Below are 23,448 nucleotides of genomic sequence, written 5' to 3'. Positions count from 1 at the left end.
GCTAACTTAAGTTTACCTTGTAATCTTGATTACACAACTATGCTTTCATCCCCATTGTTGTTGGTTGAACTTAGGTATCACACGGAAGAAATCCAATAACCGATGAGCTCTTGAAGCGAGTTTGGAGAAAACAAGTTTCAGGTAAAGCTGATGCTATTAGTTTTTTTTACCTCTGATATTTTATTGTGCCACACCCATATGGTGGAGAGACGGGACCATAGGGGTATATTACGAGAATCTACATCAAATTATCTTTCCAATGCAAAAAACCTCACATCATTTAGAGTTGTGAGTCGAAAGTTGTAGTCATTTTCGTGGAAGGTGTCCACGGTGTCAAGGCTTCGCGAATTTTCGAGGATCTCTCCAACAACTTCCAAAGTTGAATGCTTATTCCCCAAGCAAGTCATGCAAACTTGCTTACTTTTGAAACCATTTTCACACCTAGCTAGGGGGTTGTCCGTGCTATAAAACCCATCTCCCCCCTCCTCTTGAAAACCTATTGTCAAATCATTCAGCTACAAGCTTATGCAGCAAGACTCCTAGAGAGATCCATGAGATCCTTGCTATGATTCCGGATTTGCAAGAAGGAGCCTTTGGTTCCCCCTAATTCGTGCTCTACGGTTCCGCTTTTGTAATTCTGCATTGTTCGGACAGTGGATTGGAGTTCTTGTAGCCTCGGTCAGCCATCCCCAACGCACGGGTTCCATCCAACCTTGGCAGGTATAAAGCTAGTTATCCCGACTGCTTGCAGCTAGTTATCCTTCCTGATTCGATCCTACGACGTGAAGGTCGGGCCACCCTTGGGCATGAACCCGTTCATCGTGTTCCCACCTATCAGGCACTAGTGTCTCTCCCCGCCATGGCCCACCCACCCCATCCCCGACACCGACCCCGTCAACTCAAGATCCTCGTCGTAGGGTGCATCTTCCTCATCCGTGGCGACCACGGCAAGGTTAGTCACCCACCTCATGAACCAGGGTGTGGCGCATGAGCTGTGGAGCCGGAGCTCATTGAGATGCTACTCACTGATACTACGGACGGTGGTGTGGAGGTCGTCACAAGTGCGGCGCCACACTTATCAATGTTTGCCCCAGGGAGTTGCGCGGTCGCAAAGTAAAGGAGGATGACGACGTGAGAGGTGGATGGAGGGAGCCGCGTGGTGGCTGTTGGTGGAGCGTGTGTCAACCGATGTCTACCATCGGGCCTCGCAAAGATGAAGGCTAGTTCGTGGCGGCAGGGATGAAGGTGGAGGGTGGAACCTTATCGCTTCTTTTCATTTTTGTAGGGGTCTTTCTGCAAAAGAAATTAAGTTTGTATGTAATTGACATTTTCTTTGCCACATCAGCACGTGAATGTGCTAAGCGCGTGATCGATGCAATTTTCAAAAAGTAGACTTTGTGCATGGTGCATTCTTTATGGAAAAATGTGATGTCCAGGAGGTGCTTAAGCATGCTTAGTGGCTAGACGATGGCCAAACACCTCTCCTAGGACACAAGGGATAGTCTAGGTAGTGCAAGCAAGGGATGTCCATTCTATCGGCATATTATACCATATTGCATTAACAAGCCAAATGGGCCATGTTCCAATGGCATTAGATGATAATTTACTGATTTACATGTTACAAGTCCATGTCTATGCACATATAATACCCAAAACTGTTGTTGACATTCAAAACTGCATGACCGAGTAGCTCATGATTATGGTGCTTAAGCATTGCCTAGGCACTAGGCAATGGTCAACCACCTCATCTATGACTAGAGCTTTTTCCATCTTATTTTTGTAAAAATAATAATGAAAATTCATCATTTTTGCAAACGATGTCATAAATGTGGTGATTCTGTGCAATTCGGTCCACCCGAATAATATCCACCCCAACGATGACGACTCTCCCTCTCAAACCGTTCTTCGACCATCCTTGGCCACGACTTAGAGCTGCAATGCTAGGTAGCCATCTCGAGGCCTATCATGGCCCTCTTCCCCCACCTACCCGGATCACCCTCTTGCCACCATGGTCACCCACACCTCTATCGAATTGGAAGACCATCTCATGGAAACCTTCCTCCAGGCTTGCCTCAACGTTGACTGCAACAAACTCGATGTTGACTTGTTGGCACCACTCGCCTACAGTTTTCCGCCACCGGCGAAGAGACCACGCAAGATCGTCTCCTTGAAAATCACTCTCCCCTTCATGGCCCAGTCTTCAGCCACAACACACTACAAGAAAATGCTCCTTTGTCGTGTGTTGGAGGGTTTCCTGGGTGTTTTTTCGCAATTCACTCGACAATTCTTAGTGTTACACTTAGCAATAGAAAAGGACTTGGCAAAGGCTCATGTTTGTCAAGTGTCCCAAAAAATACAATCACATGTCTACTTGTAGGTTCAACTAGGTGGGCACACATGCACATATATATTTTTTGAAGAATGATGCAAATCTAAAAAACTAAAAACAAAGAAAATTTCCATGCTCGGAATAATTAAAATATTGTCATGACACTACAAATAAAATTAACATGTTCTTAATAATAAAACTGACACGTTTTATATTTTCTTTGCCATAAAATACAAATCACACATAGAATTGCCATAGTGCAAATAATAAAATTGCCATCCACTAAACATAAAATTAGCATGATTTAGATATGAAAAAAATGCCACACTCTTCAAAATAAAAATCAAATGCTATATATACTATAAGGTGACAACAATTATACAAAAATGCCACGACAAAAATGTGAAAATGTTTATTTTACTCACTTCGAAATGGCAACTATTTGTACACTTTTTTTCATTTGTTAGGAAACGATTTTTAATATCTGCCGTGTAACCATTTGCATACATTATTAAAATTTGTCCTAAGTAGAGATTCCAAAGTTTTTTTTATAACAACTTTCCATAGTCTGCTTTGCTAATCTACCATGTAACCATTATAAATTTTTCCATGAATTAACAAGATTTCTTTTAATAATTGGGACGATTTTTAAATAGAAAATCTAAAAATTTGTCGCGAGTAAAACAAATCTTTTCACATTTTCGTCATGGCATTTTTGTATAATTTTTGCCACATTGTTGTTCATACAACATTGGATTTTCATTATTAAAAGTTTGCCATTATATATATATATCATAGTAAGTTTAATGAAAGGAAAATTTAATTTTTGACCATGGAAATTATGTGGGATTTTTATTTTATTACAAAGAAAACATATAACATGACAAGTTTATTATTAAGAGCATGTAAATTTTATTTCTAATATGATGGTAATTTTTTATTATTTCAGTCATGATGATTTTCTTATTTTTACGGTTTCTATTTTGCATAATTCTCATAAAAATAAAAACAATGTTGACATGGTAACATAACTATTGTTGTCATGGCAACTTAAATTATACAACCAAGATAAATTAAAATACTTTTGTATTTTTGTTATGTTCTTTTAGTATACCATGGAAATCATGTATTTCATTTTTAAATTAATATGCAAATTTTCCATTTATGATTTTACTTTTGTGTTGGGGTGCATGTCATGGATTATTCGTTTTTATTTTTATTATGGCATTTTTTGCCATGTAGGTATTTGATACGTCTTTAATGTATCTATGCTTGTGACACCCCGAATATAATGAGATAAAATGATCATCATTAAGGGACTAATCAATTTTCTTAATTAGTCTTGAACATCTTGGTTCAAACCCCGTTTCAAATTCCACTTTATATACAAATTCAAATATTAAGTGTGAAAAAAGAGTTCATAAAAATGAAACAAAAATGTCCAAAGTGTGGCAAATAATCCCTTGAAGTTTGCCATGGTGAAACTCACATTTTATAAAGTATTAAAATGCCCTAAAATAAATAAAACATTTAAAAAACAATTAATTAAATGCTTTTTATATACTAAAAATTGTAAAGTATTCTATTTTAAATACTAAATTAAATGTAACAGTGTCCTAATTAGTAATACTAATTTAGGTTCTATAATTATATGAATTATATTTTATAAAACTCATAAGAAACAGAAAAGAAAATAAATAAAAAAGAAACAAAAAATATAAAAAAGGAAGGAAAGGGGGGGCAAAGGGCCCAAAAACCCCTGGCTAAACGAGCTCTAGCATCCAAGCCGGCCCGCATGGCCCTCCTTCTCCCTCCTTTGTTCACAGCAGGGGCGTGGAGGTTGCCGTGGCGCCCAACCATCATCCCCGACGCCTCCTCCTCCCTTCAAAGGCCCCTGCGGACCTCCCCTTCTCCGAAACCCTAGTCGCTTCTCCCCCTCGCCTCTCCCGTCGCCCATCCCGTTCCCCTCGAGCTCGCCCGCGACCGCGTCGCTCGTCGCCGCCTACCTCCCCCGCGACCGCTCCCCCAACGGCTCCACCAAACCTCGTCGCCCACTCCTCTGCCATGCGGGTGAGGCCCCGGCCTCCCCCCTTCTTCTACCGTCTCATCCTGCTCATTTTTATACGACTGTGCCTGCGCTCACTCTTTGCGCGCGTCGTGCGTGCCCGCCCCTAGTCATTAAGGGTTGTTTCATTACAAGAACCCCCACTAACCCCACTAACTAGTGGGCCAGCCCCCATAAATTAATCTGTTAAGTTAATTAAAAATAATAAATATAAAATTAATTAATTATTAATTTAAATAACTAAATGAAATAAACTTAATTAACCTACCTAAACTAACTAATTAAACATGTTAGTTAAGTTAACAAAGAATGATAGGGGCCACCCATGTTGACCAGTCAAACTTTGACTAGTTAACCGGATTCCCTAGCATCCATCATAATTTTGCTATTTAATTTCAAATTAAATTAATTTTAGAAAATTATTAAATTTTTAGAAAATCATATAAATTAATTCGTAACTCGGACGAAAATATTTTATATATGAAAGTTGTTCACAAAAATTCCACGAATCCGGATACGTTGTTCGTTCATCTGTTATATGCTTCTAGCATGATGAATATGGATATTTGGCGTTAGGATCACCTGTCCGGAAAATGCCGGACACAGGGAAAACTTGTGCCAGTATTGGTCTTCGAAATTTCTAATCTAACATCATTGCAGTCGGGAGTGTCATACACAAGATCACCTATGGCCCTTGCTTGCACCAGTATTGGTCTTCCGAATTTCTAATCTAACATCGTTGCAGTCGTAGTTACTATCTTACCACGTACCTGTCTTGTTACGTAAGTCATCGGGAGTGTCATACTTAATCATTTCATATTGTGACTATACACCATGAGCAAAATTATTTCAAGAATGGTGCAAATCACGACTACATGCACATATTGTACTCCCCCGTCCCAAAATAAGTGTCTCAATTTTATACTAGCTCTAGTACAAATTTATACTAAGCTCAAGACACTTATTTTGGGACGGAGGGAGTACTTCTTAAATCTCACTTTCTTCGCAGGTGTTAGCAAGAGGACTTATATTTGGAAAGGGACATGCCAAGCTTGGTGAAAGGAGAAAACAAATCAATAAATTTAAGGAATCGGCATGGAAATTTGTTTATTATCTTTCTGTAGAATTGTTTTCACTATCTGTAACATACAATGAATCATGGTTTACAAACACAAGATACTTTTGGGTAGGGCCTGGCGAGCAGCTCTGGCCTGACCAAAAGATGAAGTAAGAGAAAGAAACAATCTCTTTTACCCCTAATTGCAATTTTCAAGGGCTTCAACATTGTTTGTTTTTCTCTCCAGGCTGTGTACATGTATGCCGCTGGATTTTACGTATATTCTATCTTTAATCTTCTGTTATGGAAAACAAGACGCAAAGACTTTGGAGTCATGATGTCTCACCATGTGGCAACTGTCGTTCTGACTTCTGATCGTTGTGTCCTATATTTGCAGGTATGCAGATGAGTGTAATCGCCCTTATATACCATAACGATACACAGCATAGTCAAACCTGAAGTTGTTGCTACTTCCAAACAGATTATCTCGTCCTGGCTCTGTCATTTACCCCTCCATGATGCAAGTGATATATTCCTAGAGATCGGAAAGATGGCCAAATACAGTAGCTGTGAATGGCTAGCTGTTGTAGCATTTCTACTTTTTGTGGCTTCCAGGATCCTTCTTCTGCTAATAGTTTTTCCTTTCTGGATCCTAAGAAGCACAAGGTAAATACAGTTTGTAGGTTGTTCTGGCATGTGATGCTACTTTACCTGATTAGAAAGCAGCAATACTCTACTAAGCTTTGTAGTGCTTTTTGTTAATCAATTCAATGATCTTGTGTGTTTTTCAGTTATGAAATAGCTATGATCCTGGACAAGGAGAACAAAAAAATCTACAGAACCTCATACTATTATCTTTTCAACACTCTCTTGTTTTCACTTCTGGTCTTTCACATATAGTGGTGGGTACTGATTTACCGGATGCTTGTCAAGCAAATTCAGTCCAGAGGTCATGTTGGCGAGGATGTTCGATCCGGTCAGTGATTCTTTTCTTGCTGATTTCCTTGGTTTATTATTTTTGTCAGAAGAATATTCTTATGGATACATTATAAGCTGCCCGTGTTGTTAAACAGATTCTAAAGGCGAAAATGACCATGAAGATTAAGTTGTAGGTTGTTGGATGCTTAACTGAAGAACAGTATAGTTTGCAGTTCGAAATGAGAATGTTGCAAGCGGGTTGTATAAAGAATGAGAATGTCAAGGAGGAACTAGTTAGCATATCCATTAGGCCTCGTTTGGTTAAGGGGGATTGGGGAGGTTTTGAGAGGGAGGGATTTCAGGGGATTGGATGAATCCCTGTGTTCCACCCAATCCTCTCAAATCCCCGGGGCTTTGCTTCCTAGTCCCCCGAGGAGGGTTTTGAAACACATGAATAGGAAGGGATTGAAGGGGAACAGAGGGGATTGAGCTAAGCAAACCCCTCCAACCAAATGGGCGTCCGAGGATCTGTGGGGTTTCTGGCCCTCCCGGGGATTTTCCTCTCGAAACCTCTCCAATCCTCCTTAACCAAACGAGGCCTTAGGAGGAAATTCAGGCACAAAACGCAAACTGAGAAGGCAAAAATCTCGATGCTACTGGAACAAGCCTCCTTGGTGTATCTTTTATGTAAATTGAATATATGAGGCTCTTGAGGCATATCTTACATCGTGATATTAATCTCCATATGTATGTGAAGATGTCTTTTCAGAAATACCGAATCCCCATGTTATAAAAACTCTCTTTTACATATGAGGCTTGATTGAAATTTGTGGTGCTTTTATGTCATTATATATGGCTCTAGTTCATGTTAAATATTCAGTACGTTCAGTACTATTGAAAATGGACATCTCTGGTAATCTTTCTTGGAGATGGGCCAGCTTTATGAAGCATGTGTACAAAGAAGATATCGCTAATTCAGCTCATACTCTGTGTAACCGATCATTTCATATATCTAATTATGTTCAGCACACATATATACAATTTGCAGACGAGAGCTACAAGCTTTCTACTATGAGCCATCAGGCCATCAATAACAGCATCACTTGTCATAGCACCTTGCTAGCAACGACGATCACTATCGAATCTCGCCTTCCTCTAAATCCTCGTGGAAGCTTTGACGGTGCTGATTCCAGTCGTCGTGTTCGTCTTCGTCGTCGTCAACCTTAAGGTAGAGTCCAATCTGCCACAACAAGTTGTTGGGCTTGGCCGTGTTGTACTCATCAATGCCGAGGCTCTTCACGTCCTCTCGGTGTAGGGTATGGTCGGGCATTGCATTCCTCTCTGTGTGGAGCACCTCCTGACGGGCCTTCTCCCTGGCCAGGGATGTGGCCTCCGTTCGCTGCCTTTCCAGAGCACGGTCGACCTGCTGGAATGTTGGAGGGCTGACGATGGCCGGAGCTGGACTGTCGACGATCTCGTCAGATTCAGAATCCGGGTCGCTGCTGCTGCCGGAGTGCTCTGAATCGTCTGAATCGTCTGAATCGCTGCTGCTGGAATCATCAGTATCCGAGTCGCCGCTGCTGCTGGAATCATCAGTATCCGAGTCGCCGCTGCTGCTGGAGCAAGGGCTGCCGCTGTTGGTTTCTTCTTGGACGAGCGGCAGCGGCAACAGAGGTGCCGGCACGAACGCTAAGGGGGAGACGCCACCACAGATGTCAACGTCTGAATCTGAATCGTTGCTGCTGCTGGAGCTTGGACTGCCGCTGGTTGCTTCGTCCTGGACGAGCTGCAGCAGAGGTGCCGGCACGATCGCCAACGGGGAGACACCACCGCAGATATCGACGTATTCCTCCTCGTCCTCCTCCTCCTCTTGCGCCATCACCTTAGGGCCGTCTTGGTGCCGTTCTTGCGGCGGTGCCCTCTTCTCTCGAGCGAACTTGTCAACCTGCTCCTGCAGCTCGACGACGGCGGCGTCGTCCAAGCCGTGGAGGTCGATCTCGATTTCGCCAGGGCGGGTGGCGCAGCTCTGCTTCTTCAAGAGCTCGACGATGTGATCGGGAATTTCCGCAACGAACGCCTCAAGGTCTTCCGCGAGCATCTCCCTCTCAGAGCCCGTCATCTTCGGCTTCTTGCTCTTGATCACGGGAACGGGAGGCGGGGACGCCTTCCTCTTCTCGGCCGTCGGCTTCCTCTTCCTGGGCGCCTTCACGGGAACAGGGACGGGAGCGAGAACGGGAGGTGACGCCTTCATCTTCTTTGCCGGCGGCTCCTCGGCCGAGAGGCCTGGACGACTCTCCTTGACGCGTGGAGCCGACGGGAGACGCACGGCGGCCGCCTTGCGGAGGAGGCCACGGACGGCGACGAGCTCTGCCTGGAACCGCTGCTGAAGGATCTCCATCTCCCGCGCGCGCTTCACGCCGCCGGACATGATGCCGGTCTTGGCGTCAAACGGGTAGGCAACCTCCATCGGAACAGGGAACGCCGGTCGAAGGATGCGGCTGGTGATTGGTGAAGGAGAGGATGAGGGGAGATTGGAAGATGGAGAAGAGAAATCTCGCCTCGATGGGGAAGGTCAGAGTTCAGAGCAAAGGCCTTCCCTTTTATCGATCAGCTCAGGCGTGATGCCGATGCGTGAGTGGATTCCAAACCGCGCATGCGTATGTGACATTGTGATCCCTGACGAATTCGGATTTGCTTGCGTGCATTTCAAGCTTCGAGCCAAGTTTGATTAAGCATGATCAACTGAGAGTTTGAGACTGCACCTTGCTTCAGGCTGCACGCCCCTCTCGGAGACTCGGACACGATGTTCTCCGCCGCCAACCCGCCCGTGGCCGTGCGCAGCTCCGCCAGTGAGAACTCGGCAAACCCCGCCTCAGACGATGATGCCGCCGCCGCCGCCACCGCAGCCGGCGGCGCGCCATGGTTTAGTCAAACATGGCTTTTTGGAGTAATTTGTGTTGATCACATGACATTGTTGTGTGAAGTGGCATGGCACATTCGTGGAAACAAGATATATTGAAAATTCAACACATGGCAAAAAAATAAACATATGGCAAATTCAAAAACATGGCATTTTGTGTTTCTTGAACCATGCATGGTTTATGTAAAGAAAAAATATATTGATCACAAGGTGTTTATGTGTGAAGTGGCACGGAGAATTTCTGAAACATGACTTTTTTATTCGAATCATGACAGAAAAATCATGTGACAAACAAAAATACTCGACATTTTTTATTCAGTGAAACATGACTTTTTTACAAGAAAATGTGTTTTTTTCTCACATGGCAAAGTTTTATTTATTTGAACATAAGCCCGAGTATTATATAAAAAAGCTATTAATAAAATTATGTTCAAATATATGTGTGTTAAAAATATTACACACACAGACGATGATTAGTAAATATAACATCTGAGTATAAACCTGTGTATTATATTAGACAGGAATGAATATTCATATCAACAATTTATATTTTAAATTACGAGTATGTAATTACATGAAAATTGAACTATACAAATGTGCATATAATTATAGAAATTTTTGTATAATTAAAATAATATTTTACGTTTGCAATTTGACAAATATTTGTGTTATTTTAAAACATACAATCATTTTCGTAATTCATAAATATTATTTTAAATTTATAAATATCTTTAAAATAATACATAAAGAGTTTTGAAAGTAAATTATTTTCTTTGTATTAACAATATTTATGACACTAATATTTAAACATTATTCTTCTGATCGAGATCATATTTACATACTATCTACAAATTTCTAGAAAAAATGAAAGTGCAAAATGAGCTGCACTGATCATAGGCCGTTTGAGATAACGGGCCCACATGTTATATATAGGATATAATAATTTGTTAACCTTTTGAAGCATTAAGTGTCATTTGTCGTTGTGGTAAACCAGGTTTGTGCACTTTATTAAGGTCGCGTGTTTGAATCTCTCTGGGCCCTTCCAAACCTTTCTAATGACATATTTTTTCACTTCTACCACTGACATGTGGGTCTTATCTAGGCTTTTCTGGGTAATTAAAAGAATACAGAGAGATGTCCGAAATACATTTACTCCAAGTCACTGACATGTGGGCAACTGTCTCATTTTCTTCTCTACGGGAGGCCATGTCACGCTGGTATGCCACACATGGAATGTGTATGCCCGGATACAGTAGAATGTACTGTATTTGCACCAAACAACAAGTAGTAGAATACACCGTATTTGCACCAAACAACAAGTTACGTGACCAGAAAGTCATACTCTCTCCGTTTGAAAATACATGTTATAAGAATCGATGCATCTAGATGTACTTTAATTTTAGATATATTTATATAGTTGTGCGACAAAAAAAATTAGATGGAGTGAGTAGTTTACAAGTTTTAGCATCAAATTGAACATCCAACACAAGTTCTATGATCGCTAGTGATATTACCTCTTTTTATACTCCCTTCATTCCACAATGTAGTGTGGCTATGCTTTTCGAGATATAAGTTTGACCATAAATTTAACCAACAAGATCGAATGTGGCGGAAGCAAAAAATTATATCATTGAATTCGTATTCGAATGGAGTTTCCGATGATACAATTTTTGCTTTCGCCAGAGTCACTCATATTTGTTAAATTTATGATCAAACTTAAAGCTCAGAACAAATTTATGGTCAATTTTTCCAATTAAGTCAGAAACGTGTGGGTGTGACTTTGTCTTTGTATTCTCATGGACTGATGTTTGTACAGAGTAAGCTTAATTCTTCTGTAGAGAATTCATGAAATAGGTATATGGCTTATTTAGTCCACCTCAAAAACAAATTTTGCACCTTTTGGCTCATTTTATGAAAACCTTATGGAAGAAATTATGATGTGATATGGCTACCCCTTGCTTACAGACACAAATAACAACCTTTTAATACCACCTCGCCTAGCTTAACATATGAAAAAAATGGATTGTACCTATAAATGGATCTTCTAGCTTGACGTGTATGTGATATGTATAAGGATCGATTCTTAACACAGGAAGTCCCAGATCTATTCAAACTTCTGTTACACACTATAGGAATAAGCTTCTTTGCCATCTGCCATAGCGGACGGCAAAGGACCACTCCACGGACAACAAAGATCTTTGTCGTCCGTCGGCCGACGGCAAAATTTTCGACACTGAAAGTCACGGTGAAGGTTTTCTTTGTCGTCTGTCGGCTGGTAGCGGACGACAAAAATCTTTGCCGTCGGTCTGCCTAGGCCCGCAAACGGCAAAGGTGCTAGACGGCAGCGGACAGGATTCTGCTTCGTTAGGTGGCTAACGGATCCTTTGCCGTCTGCCAGCTCACGCCATCACTAGCTCCGCCAGCCGGCAACTGTCGCGTCCTTTGTCGTCTTCCTGAGTGCATCTTTGTCGTGTGTCTGAGTGCCCTTTTGCCATCTGCCTTGCTCTAGTTGACGGCAAAATGACCATATAGGTTAGACCTGCTGCTCCCAGGTTGCACAGGTAGCTGCCACATGGCACATTTGCCATCAGCTAGCAGATGGCAAAGGCCTTTGCCGTCCGCTAGCACACGACAAAATGCCTGTATTGCCATTTTTTTGTTTGTTTTCAGTCAATTCCCTACATTTTTAGAATACTTCTATGATATATATAATTTCAAACATCATTTGTAGTTTCAAACATCATAGAAGAAGAATAGGCCATGTAACCAACATCATCGTAAAAATATTGAGTAAGACAATAAATATTTTCACATAGTTCATCCATATACACACATAGTTTCAAACATCACACTTTTCGTCCATAAAAATCGAAACAAAAAGAAAACAGTAGCAGCCCAGCAATGCCAACTTCCATGAAGTAAATCAAATCTGCAAAATGTGAATAAGAAAGTTAGAAGGAGAAGAAGAAGAAGAAGAAGAAAGAGAAGGAAAATAATAATAAGAAAGAAAGAAAAAGCTCATTCTTCTTCTTATATTCTTTCTTTTTCTCCTCTTTCCTCTTCTATTCTTTCTTTTTCTTTTCATGCCATTTTTGAGCTTATTATGTCATTTTGGAGGAAAATAAGCTAAGTATATGACATTTATGAGTTAAGCAAGGTTATTATGCCATTTTTGACCTAACTAAGCTAATTATGTCATAAATGAACTAAATAAGCTAATTATGTCATTTTGGAGGATAATTAGCTAAGTATGTCTTTCGTGGGGAAAATAAGATAAGTATGTGGCATAATAGGGCTAACTAGCATGTACGAAGTTAAGTATGCATTTGTTAAGCAGAACACTAGAGAAAACTTACCATTGTCATCATGACGGATGCGAATCACCAGGGTTGCTCTGGGCGGTTTCACGTGGAGAAGGTTTCCCTCGAGAAGGGTTATGCGATACAACTCGGGAGTTATTCTGCAACAAATATCATTTGCAATGTCTCATTAGCATGATGACACTCAAATGTTAATACTAGTAACTAATGACCATTCAAATGAAACACCGTTCCAACCGCAGAAATGACTCGCATCGACGGAGGAGTCTGATCGCTCTTCTCGCACATAGACTGCTCATTAGGTTTTGATGAGACAGTCATATTAGTTAATAATGAAACGAACATTACATGCATTATTTGCCTAATATGAAGAAGAAACTTACCACAAGGAGATCGTACATAGCCCGGTGAGCCGCCTAATTTCGTGCCCTCTCCTCCTCCAACAACCGAGTTGTCTTCTCCTCCGTGGCCCGAGCCATCTCCAGCGCCACCCGACCCCTCTCTTGCAGAAGCTCCTGAAAAACATCTTGGGTTGTCGCTCTCTCTCTCAATAGCATCCTGCAACACCACTCCTCGTTAGCATTGTAATCATCGATGGCCACACACAGAATGTAATGGAGGAAAGTTTTCTGAGTTCGTATAACTAACCTTGATGGTGAGCTCGACTCCCCATGGACGAGGCCTTATCTCAAGGCAGGAGCTCGTTTGTTGTGCCTTGATCTTCGGGAGAGTGAGAGGACAAATTATCAACCCATCTCCAATGGCTACCGAGTCATGGGGCCTCCCACCACTAGATATCATCACCAGCTCTGGATCCAAAGGTTCCTGGCTCGGGTTAAAGTTCTCCCCTTTACTCGCCTTCCCCACCTCCTTGTATCTCACGATCTTGTTGTGGGAGGAGATGTTGGTGAACTTTTGTGGATGATCGAGGTCAGACTCACAGAATGCCTTAGCCTTCTTGTAGGAGGCAGTATGGGCCATTTCATAGAGGTCATACACCTCTCGCACCTCCGTGTTATTGTGGTGCACCTAAAAGAGAGGAACAAAGTATTAGTAAAGGGATCAAGCTAGCATGAAAATTGAATTGCATGAATCATGAAGCAAACCACATAACCAGTTCCGTCCGGACTGATATAAGTTGGCGCTGCCTTAATGGTGTGGCACACCAATCATTTGGGCACGCCGGTCCTTCGCATTGTCGTGGACGGATCGACATTGGCCTATGAACCACTCATCCACCAATGCCTCCCAACAATCCATCTTATCTGCACACCATATCGGGGGCACCTATAAGTTAGTAAAGAGAAATTTGAGCACTACACCTATGAATCAAATCAAGGAAACTAAGTACAAGGCCTTAAGAATAGGTACTTACCTTCATGTACTCCTTCTTCAGAAACTTTTTGCGCCACGATGAATTGTCCTTCTTAATACTACGTGATGCGTAGTAGTCTCGAACAACCCGGACCCGAGCCTCGTGGCGTAAGTAATGTAATAGGCGCTTGCTCTCGGTATCAATAACCTTGGTCGTCGCCTCCTCATATCCCTCCTCACACGTATAGAAGGTTTGCAATCAAATGAGACAACACTGATTAGTACAATAACTAGCTATATTGTTAATTTTAGATTGTGTAAAAGGAGAAATTACCCAAAGCTGTTGAGCCCTCGTGTGGCACAAGACACCATCAATCATCTCCTTCAGCGGGGCCTGGGAAGCCTTGTAGTGCTCCCAGCTAAATCCTAGTTGACGAACCTGACCCTCATCGGGCAACGTGACAAACCCTGGGAAATTTTGCTAGAAAAGCACTCCAAGGATGGTGTTCGGCTTACAGATTCCAAGGGGGTGATGCCAACCCCTGTAGTATGACAAGGTCAACGCATTAGATATTTGAAGAAACGTGAAGGCAAAAGATATAAAAAGAATAAATGCACTTACTTGTCCCAAGCAGGCCTAATCAACGGCCACTCCTCCTGGGTCGCCGACACGACCGGGAGACATGTACCACCACGTTGGTACACGGTAACCCCCTGAACCACCTTACCCTCACTATCAGTACACTCGTCCCCGCCACCATCAGCATGGCCACCTCGGCCCCTTGGTACGATCTGGCCAAGTACCCATCCGGACGTCTCCTGGGATGTAGCCCCTTGTACAAGAGTCTCGTGGGACGAAGCCTCTAGAACTGGAGTCTCATGGGTCGAAGGCCCGTCGACCCAAGGCTCCTGTTCAAGAGTCCCCATAGACTCCACCTCAAACAGATCAACCCTAGTAGTCATGTGCTCGGGTGACTAAGCTAGGGGTGGCGGCGAGGACGGCGTAGCGGTGTGCCTACCTCTCCCGCGACCACATCCTATACCCTTCGCCTTCTTCCCTACCCGACCTCCTCTCTCGATGGGCAACAACGCCAATGAAGAAGCGCCAGCGGGTGTCCCCAGACTTCCTTCCAACACTCTACGGAGAGATTGGGGTGGAATGGAAGTACCCCCCCCCCCCCCGCGGGTCGCTGATACGTCTCCAACGTATCTATAATTTTTAATGGTTCCATGCTATTATTTTGTCAACTTTGCATGTTTTATATGCATGAATATGTTATTTTATATCTTTTTTTGGGACTAACCTATTAACTCAGTGCCAAGTGCCAGTTTTGTTTTTTCCGTGTTTTGACCTTTTTCAGAGAAGAATATTAAACGGAGTCCAAACGGAATAAAACCTGCGGGATGATTTTTTCCATAACAGAAGATACGCACGGGACTTGAGAACCAAGGCAGGAGACCTCGGGGGAGGTCACAAGCCCCCTAGCAGCGGCCTGGGGGGATCGCGCCTGGCAGGCTTGTGGGCCCCACGTAGCACCTTTGCCCTACCTCTTTCGCCTATAAATTCTCTAAAATCCCGAAACCAAAGAAGAGAGCCACGAAAATACTTTTCTGCCGCCGCAAGCTTCTGTCTCCGCAAGATCCCATCTGGGGACCGTTCTGGTGTCGTGTGATAACCCACAAGTATAGGGGATCGCAACAGTTTTCGAGGGTAGATTATTCAACCCAAATTTATTGATTCGACTCAAGGGGAAGCGAAAGAATATTCTCAAGTATTAGCAGTTGAGTTGTCAATTCAACCACACCTGAAAGATTTAGTATCTGCAGCAAAGTATCAGTAGCAAAGTAGGGTGATAGCAGCAGCAGCAGTGTAACAGTAGCAGCAGTGACAACAGTAGCAGCAAAGTAACGTAGCAAGGACCAGTAGTAAAAGACTCGTAGGCATTGGATCGGTGATGGATGATTATGCCGGATGTGATTCATCATGCAACAGTTATAACACGAAGAGATAAGCAACTAGATCCAGTTCATCAATCTAATGTAGGCATGTATTCCGTATGTAGTCATACGTGCTTAGGGAAAAGAACTCGCATGACATCTATTGTCCATCCCTCCCGTGGCAGCGGGGTCCTAATGGAAACTACATGATATTAAGGTTCTCCTTTTAATAAAGAACCGGACCAACGCATTAACACTTGGTGAATACATGAACTCCACATACTATGGTCATCTCCGGGAGTGGTTCCGGCTATTGTCACTCCGGGGTTGCCGGGTCATAACACATAGTAGGTGACTACAACTTGCAAGATAAGATCTAAAACACACATATATTGGCGACAACATAATAGGTTCAGATCTAAAATCATGGCACTCGGGCCCTAGTGACAAGCATTAAGCATGGCAAAGTAGTAGCAACATCAATCTCAGAACATAGTGGATACTAGGGATCAATCCTCGTCAAAACTAACTCGATTACATGATAGATCTCATCCAACCCATCACCGTCTAGCAAGCCTACGATGAGATTACTCAAGAATAGTGAAGAGCATCATGGAGTTGGCGATGAAGAAAGGTTGATGATGACGATGGCGACGATTTCCCCTCTCCGGAGCCCAGAACGGACTCCCGATCTGCCCTCTAGATGAAGAACAGGAGGTGTCGGCGCCTTCGTATCATAAAACACGATGAACTCTTCTCCTTGATTTTTTTTCCGGGCGAGAAAGACTAAATAGAGCTAAGATTGGAGGCGGTGGAGCAACGTGGGCCCCACAAGCCTGCCAGGCGCGGCCAGGGGGCCCGCGCCTGGTGGGCTTGTGGGCTCACAGCTCCACCCCTCCGGTTGATTCTTGCGCCAGTATTTTTCATTAATTCCAGAAAAATTCTCCATAAATGTTCAGGTCATTCCGAGAACTTTTATTTCTACGCAAAAACAACACCATGGCAATTCTGCTGAAAACAACGTTAGTCCGGGTTAGTTCCATTCAAATCATGCAAATTAGAGTCCAAAACAAGGGCAAAAGAGTTAGGAAAAGTAGATACGACGGAGGCGTATCAACTCCCCCAAGCTTAATGCATTGCTTGTCCTCAAGCAATTCAGTTGAAAAACTGAAAGAGACAAAAGAAAAACTTTGACGAACTCTGTTTGACCTTGTTGTTGCAACTATGTCTAACTCATATCCAGAGTTTCAGCAAGATCACAAGCAAACCACATCAGCAAATGGCATCTAGGTCTCACGGTAAACTCATATCAATGGCATAATCAAGCTAGCGAGCAAATAATAATAAGTCTCAAACGTCAACACTTCAATCAAAAGAATCATGAAGCAGTACGAATAGATGCTATCTTGCTAGCTCTTTTTTAGACCGCAAAACATAAATGCAGAGCACCTTCAAAGACCAAGGGCTGACTAAACATTGTAATTCAAGGCAAAGAAGATCCATTCACAGTCATACTCAATCACAGTAAAAAGCAAAGCATAAAAATGACAGAGGTGCTCTCTAATTGGTGCTTTTACAAGAGGAGGATGACTCAACAGGAACATAAATAGACAGGCCCTTTGCAGAGGGAAGCATTGATTTGCAGAGGTGCCAGAGCTCAAGCTTTGAAAACAGAGATAATAATTTTGGGTGGCATGCTTTCATTGTCAACGCAATGACTAAGAGTTCTCAACATCTTCCACGCTACACATGCTATAGGCGGTTCCCCAACAGCAAAGTAAAGTTTTGACTCCCCCACCACCAATCAATCACACTCCACGACTAGCCGAATCCTCGGGTACCGTCCATACCAACATCAATACTGGGGGAGTTTTGTTTGCAATTATCTTTTCGATTTGAGCATGGAACTGGGAATTCCAATTACCGACCCCTTTCTCATGAATGATAGTGAATAAACACACATCGAGGATAACGCGCCTAGCATGGAAGATACTGATAGCCCCCTGTCACCACATGAGCGGTTCAGGCATGCAAAACAGATTATTTCTTGAAGGTTTAGAGAGTGGCACATGCAAATTTCCTTGGAACGGTAGGTAGATACCGCATATATGTAGGTATGGTGTACTCATATGGAACAACTTTGGGTTTATGGAAGTGGATGCACAAGCAGTATTTGTTGGGGAACGTCGCATGGGAAACAAAAAATTTCCTACGCGCACGAAGACCTATCATGGTGATGTCCATCTATGAGGGGGATTTCAGATCTACGTACCCATGTAGATCGCACAGCAGAAGCGTTAATAAACGCGGTTGATGTAGTGGAACGTCCTCACGTCCCTTGATCCACCCCGCGAACCGTCCCGCGATCTGTCCCACGATCCGCTCCGATCTAGTGTCGAACAGACGGCACCTCAGCGTTCAACACACGTACAACTCGACGATGATCTCGGCCTTCTTGATCTAGCAAGAGAGACGGAGAGGTAGATGAGTTCTCCGACAGCGTGACGGCGCTCCGGAGGTTGGTGGTGATCTAATCTCAGCAGGGCTCCGCCCGAGCTCCGCAGAAACGCGATCTAGAGGAAAAACCGTGGAGGTATGTGGTCGGGCTGCCGTGGAGAAGTTGTCTCAAATCAGCCCTAAAACCTCCGTATATATAGGTGGGAGGGGAGGGGCCTTGCCTTGGGGATCAAGGAGCCCCAAGGGGTTCGGCCGAAGGGGGGAGGAGGAGTCCTCCTCCAATCCTAGTCCAACTAGGATTGGAAGGTGGAGTCCTTCCCTTCCTTCCCACTTCCCCTTTTTTTCTTTCTCTTTGATTTTCTTATCTCCCTGCACAGGGGCCTCTTTGGGCTTGCCCACCAGCCCACTAAGGGCTGGTGCGGCACCCCTAAGGCCTATGGGCTTCCTCGGGGTGGGCTCCCCCCCCCCCCCCCCGGGTGAACATCCGGAACCCATTCGTCATTCTCGGTACATTCCCGGTAATTCCGAAAACCTTCCGGTAATCAAATAAGGTCATCCTATATATCAATCTTCGTCTCCGGACCATTCCTTAAATTCTCGTGACGTTTGTGATCTCATCCGGGACTCCGAACAACATTCGGTAACCAACCATATAGCTCAAATACGCATAAAACAACGTCGAACTTTAAGTGTGCAGACCCTGTGGGTTCGAGAACTATGTAGACATGACCCGAGGGACTCCTCGGTCAATATCCAATAGCGGGACCTGGATGCCCATATTGGATCCTACATATTCTACGAAGATCTTCTCATTTGAACCTTAGTGCCAAGGATTCATATAATCCCGTATGTCATTCCCTTTGTCCTTCGGTATGTTACTTGCCCGAGATTCGATCGTCAGTATCCGCATACCGATTTCAATCTCATTTACCGGCAAGTCTCTTTACTCGTTCCGTAATACAAGATCCCGCAACTTACACTAAGTCACATTGCTTGCAAGGCTTGTGTGTGATGTTGTATTACCGAGTGGGCCCTGAGATACCTCTCCGTCATACGGAGTGACAAATCCCAGTCTTGATCCATACTAACTCAACGGACACCTTCGGAGATACCTGTAGAGCATCTTTATAGCCACCCAGTTACGTTGTGACGTTTGATACACACAAAGTATTCCTATGGTGTCAGTGAGTTATATGATCTCATGGTCATAGGAATAAATACTTGACACGCAGAAAACAATAGCAACAAAATGACACGATCAACATGCTACGTCTATTAGTTTGGGTCTAGCCCATCACATGATTCTCCCAATGATGTGATCCAGTTATCAAGCAACAACACCTTGTACATAGTCAGAAGACCCTGACTATCCTTGATCAACTGGCTAGCCAACTAGAGGCTTGTTAGGGACAGTGCTTTGTCTATGTATCCACACATGTACCTAAGTCTTCATTTAATACATTTATAGCATGGATAATAAACGATTATCTTGATACATGAATTATAATAAACTTATTTATCATTGCCTCTAGGGCATAATTCCAACAGTCTCCCACTTGCACTAGAGTCAATAATCTAGCCCTCACATCACCATGTGAATTACATTGTAATAAATCTAACACCCATACAGTTCTGGTGTTGATCATGCTTTGCCCGTGGAAGAGGTTTAGTCAGCGGGTCTGCTACATTCAGATCCGTGTGCACTTTGCATATATTTATGTCCTCCCCTTCGACGTAGTCGCGGATGAGGTTGAAGCATCGTTTGATGTGTCTGGTCTTCTTGTGAAACCGTGGTTCCTTTTCTAAGGCAATGGCACTCGTGTTGTCACAGAACAAGGTTATTGGATTCAGTGTGCTTGGCACCACTCCAAGATCCGTCATGAACTGCTTCATCCAGACACCCTCCTTAGCCGCCTCCGAGGCAGCCATGTACTCCGCTTCACATGTGGAATCATCTACGACGCTTTGCTTGGAATTGTACCAGCTTACCGCACCCCCATTAAGAATAAATACGTATCCAGTCTGCGACTTAGAGTGGTTCGGATGAGTGTCAAAGCTTTCATCGACGTAACCTTTTACGACGAGCTCTTCGTCACCTCCATACACGAGAAACATCTGCTTAGTCCTTTTCAGGTACTTCAGGATATTCTTGACGGCTGTCCAGTGATCCACTCCTGGATTACTCTGGAACCTGCCTGCCATACTTATGGCCAGGCTAACGTCCGGTCTAGTGCACAACATTGCATACATGATAGAACCTATGACTGAAGCATAGGGGACGGTGCTCATATGGTCTCTATCTTTATCAGTTGCTCGGCACCGAGTCTTACTTAATCTCGTACCTTGTAAAACTGGCAAGAACCCCTTCTTGGACTGTTCCATTTTGAAGCTCTTCAAAACTTTATCAAGGTATGTACTTTGTGAAAGTCCTATCACGCGTTTTGATCTATCCCTTTAGATCTTAATGCCTAGAATGTAAGCAGCTTCTCCTAGGTCCTTCATAGAGAAACTTTTATTCAAGTAATCCTTTATGCTCTCCCAAAACTCCACGTTGTTTCCAATCAGCAATATGTGATCCACATATAATATTAGAAACGCCACAGAGCTCCCACTCACTTTCTTGTAAATACAAGATTCTCCAACCACTTGTATAAACCCAAATGCTTTGATCACCTCATCAAAGCGTTTATTCCAACTCCGAGATGCTTGCACCAGTCAATAAATGGATCGCTGGAGCTTGCACACTTTGTTAGCATTTTTAGGATCGACAAAACCTTCGGGTTGCATCATATACAACTCTTCCTTAAGGAAACCGTTAAGGAACGCCGTTTTGACATCCATCTGCCAGATTTCATAATCAAAAATTCCAGTTATTGCTAACATGATTCTGACGGACTTAAGCATCGCTACGGGTGAGAATGTTTCATCATAGTGAACTCCTTGAACTTGTGAAAAACCCTTTGCCACAATTCGAGCTTTATAAACGACACATTACCGTCAGCGTCCGTCTTCTTCTTAAAGATCCATTTGTTCTGAATAGCCTTGCGGCCTTCAGGTAGTACTTCCAAAGTCCATACTTTGTTTTCGTACATAGATCCTATCTCGGACTTCATGGCCTCCAGCCATTTGTTGGAATCCGGGCCCACCATTGCTTCTTCATAATTCGCACGCTCATTGTTGTCTAACAACATAATTGATAAGACGGGATTACCGTACCACTCTGGAGTAGTACGCGGTCTCGTTGACCTATGAGGTTCGACACGAACTGGATCCGGAGTTTCATGATCATCATCATTAACTTCCTCCTCAACCGGCGTCGCAACGACAGGGGTTTCCCCTTGCCCTGCACCACCATCCAGAGGGATGAGAGGTTCGACAACCTCATCAAGTTCTATCTTCCTCCCACTCAATTCTCTCGAGAGAAAATCCTTCTCGAGAAAAGCTCTGTTCGTAGCAACAAACACTTTGCCCTCGGATTTGAGATAGAAGGTATACCCAACTGTCTCTTTCGGGTAACCTATGAAGATGCACTTTTCCGCATTGGGTTCCAGCTTTTCAGGCTGAAGCTTTTTGACATAAGCATCACATCCCCAAACTTTAAGAAACGACAACTTTGGTCTTTTTCCATACCACAGTTCGTATGGTGTCCTCTCAATGGATTTTGATGGTGCCCTATTTAAAGTGAATACAGCTGTTTCTAATGCATAACCCCAAAACGATAACGACAAATCGGTAAGAGACATTATAGATCACACCATCTCTAATAAAGTACGATTACGATGTTCGAACACACCATTACGCTGTGGTGTTCCAGGTGGTGTCAACTATGAAACAATTCCACATTGTCTTAAGTGAGCACCAAACTCGAAACTCAGATATTCACCCCCACGTTCAGACCGTAGGAACTTGATCTTCTTGTTACGATGATTTTCAACTTCACTCTGAAATTGCTTGAACTTTTCAAATGTTTCAGACTTGTGCTTCATCAAGTAGACATAACCATATCTACTCAAATCGTTAGTGAAGATGAGAAAATAACGATATCCGCCACGTGCCTCCACGCTCATCAGACCACACACATCGGTATGTATGATTTCCAACAAGTCACTTGCACGCTCCATTGTTCCGGAGAACGGAGTTTTAGTCATCTTGCCCATGAGGCATGGTTCGCACATGTCAAGTGAATCAAAGTCAAGTGACTCCAAAAGTCCATCGGTATGGAGTTTCTTCATGCGCTTTACACCAATATGACCTAAGCGGCAGTGCCACAAAAACATGGCGCTATCATTGTTAACTCTAACTCTTTTGGTCTCAATGTTTTGTATATGTGTATTATCACTATCAAGATTCAATATGAACAATCCTCTCACATTGGGTGCATGACCATAAAAGATAGTACTCATAGAAATAGAACAACCATTATTCTCTGACTTAAACGAGTAACCGTCTCGTAATAAACAAGATCCAGATATAATGTTCATGCTTAACGCAGGCACTAAATAAAAATTATTTAAGTTCATAACTAATCCTGATGGTAACTAAAGTGAAACTGTGCCGACGGCGATTGCATCAACCTTGGAACCATTTCCCACGCGCATCGTCACTTCATCTTTCGCCAACCGTCGCCTATTCCGCAATTCCTGTTTTGAGTTGCAAATATGAGCAACAGAACCGGTATCGAATACCCAGGCACTACTACGAGAGCTGGTTAAGTACACATGAATAACATGTATATCAAATATACCTGATTTTTCTTTGGCCGCCTTCTTATCAGCCAGATACTTGGGGTAGTTGCGCTTCAAGTGACTCATACCCTTGCAATAATAGCACTCCGTTTCAGGCTTAGGTCCAGCTTTGGGTTTCTTCGTCGGATTGGCAACAGGTTTGCCGCTCTTCTTTGAATTACCCTTCTTTCCTTTGCCGTTTCTCTTGAAACTAGTGGTCTTATTCACCATCAACACTTGATGTTCTTTACGGAGTTCTGAGTCTGCGACTTTCAGCATCGCGAACAACTCGTCGGGTGACTTGTTCATCCCTTGCATGTTGTAGTTCAACACAAAGCCCTTATAGCTTGACGGCAGTGATTGAAGAATTCTGTCAGTGATAGCCTCTTGCGGGAGTTCAATCCCT

The 23,448-nt window shown here is 43.3% G+C and overlaps 1 pseudogene; it reads left to right on the top strand.

The window, feature by feature from the left end:
* The first annotated feature begins 859 nt into the window (after positions 1-859).
* Positions 860-6,556, top strand: LOC123396772 (annotated as a pseudogene).
* Positions 6,557-23,448: the final 16,892 nt, after the last annotated feature.

This window comes from Hordeum vulgare, chromosome 5H (assembly GCF_904849725.1).
Source record: "Hordeum vulgare subsp. vulgare chromosome 5H, MorexV3_pseudomolecules_assembly, whole genome shotgun sequence".
NCBI classification, from domain to species: domain Eukaryota; kingdom Viridiplantae; phylum Streptophyta; class Magnoliopsida; order Poales; family Poaceae; genus Hordeum; species Hordeum vulgare.
Note: the sequence above shows the minus strand (reverse complement) of the source record. Positions and strands in the feature narration are given on the sequence as shown.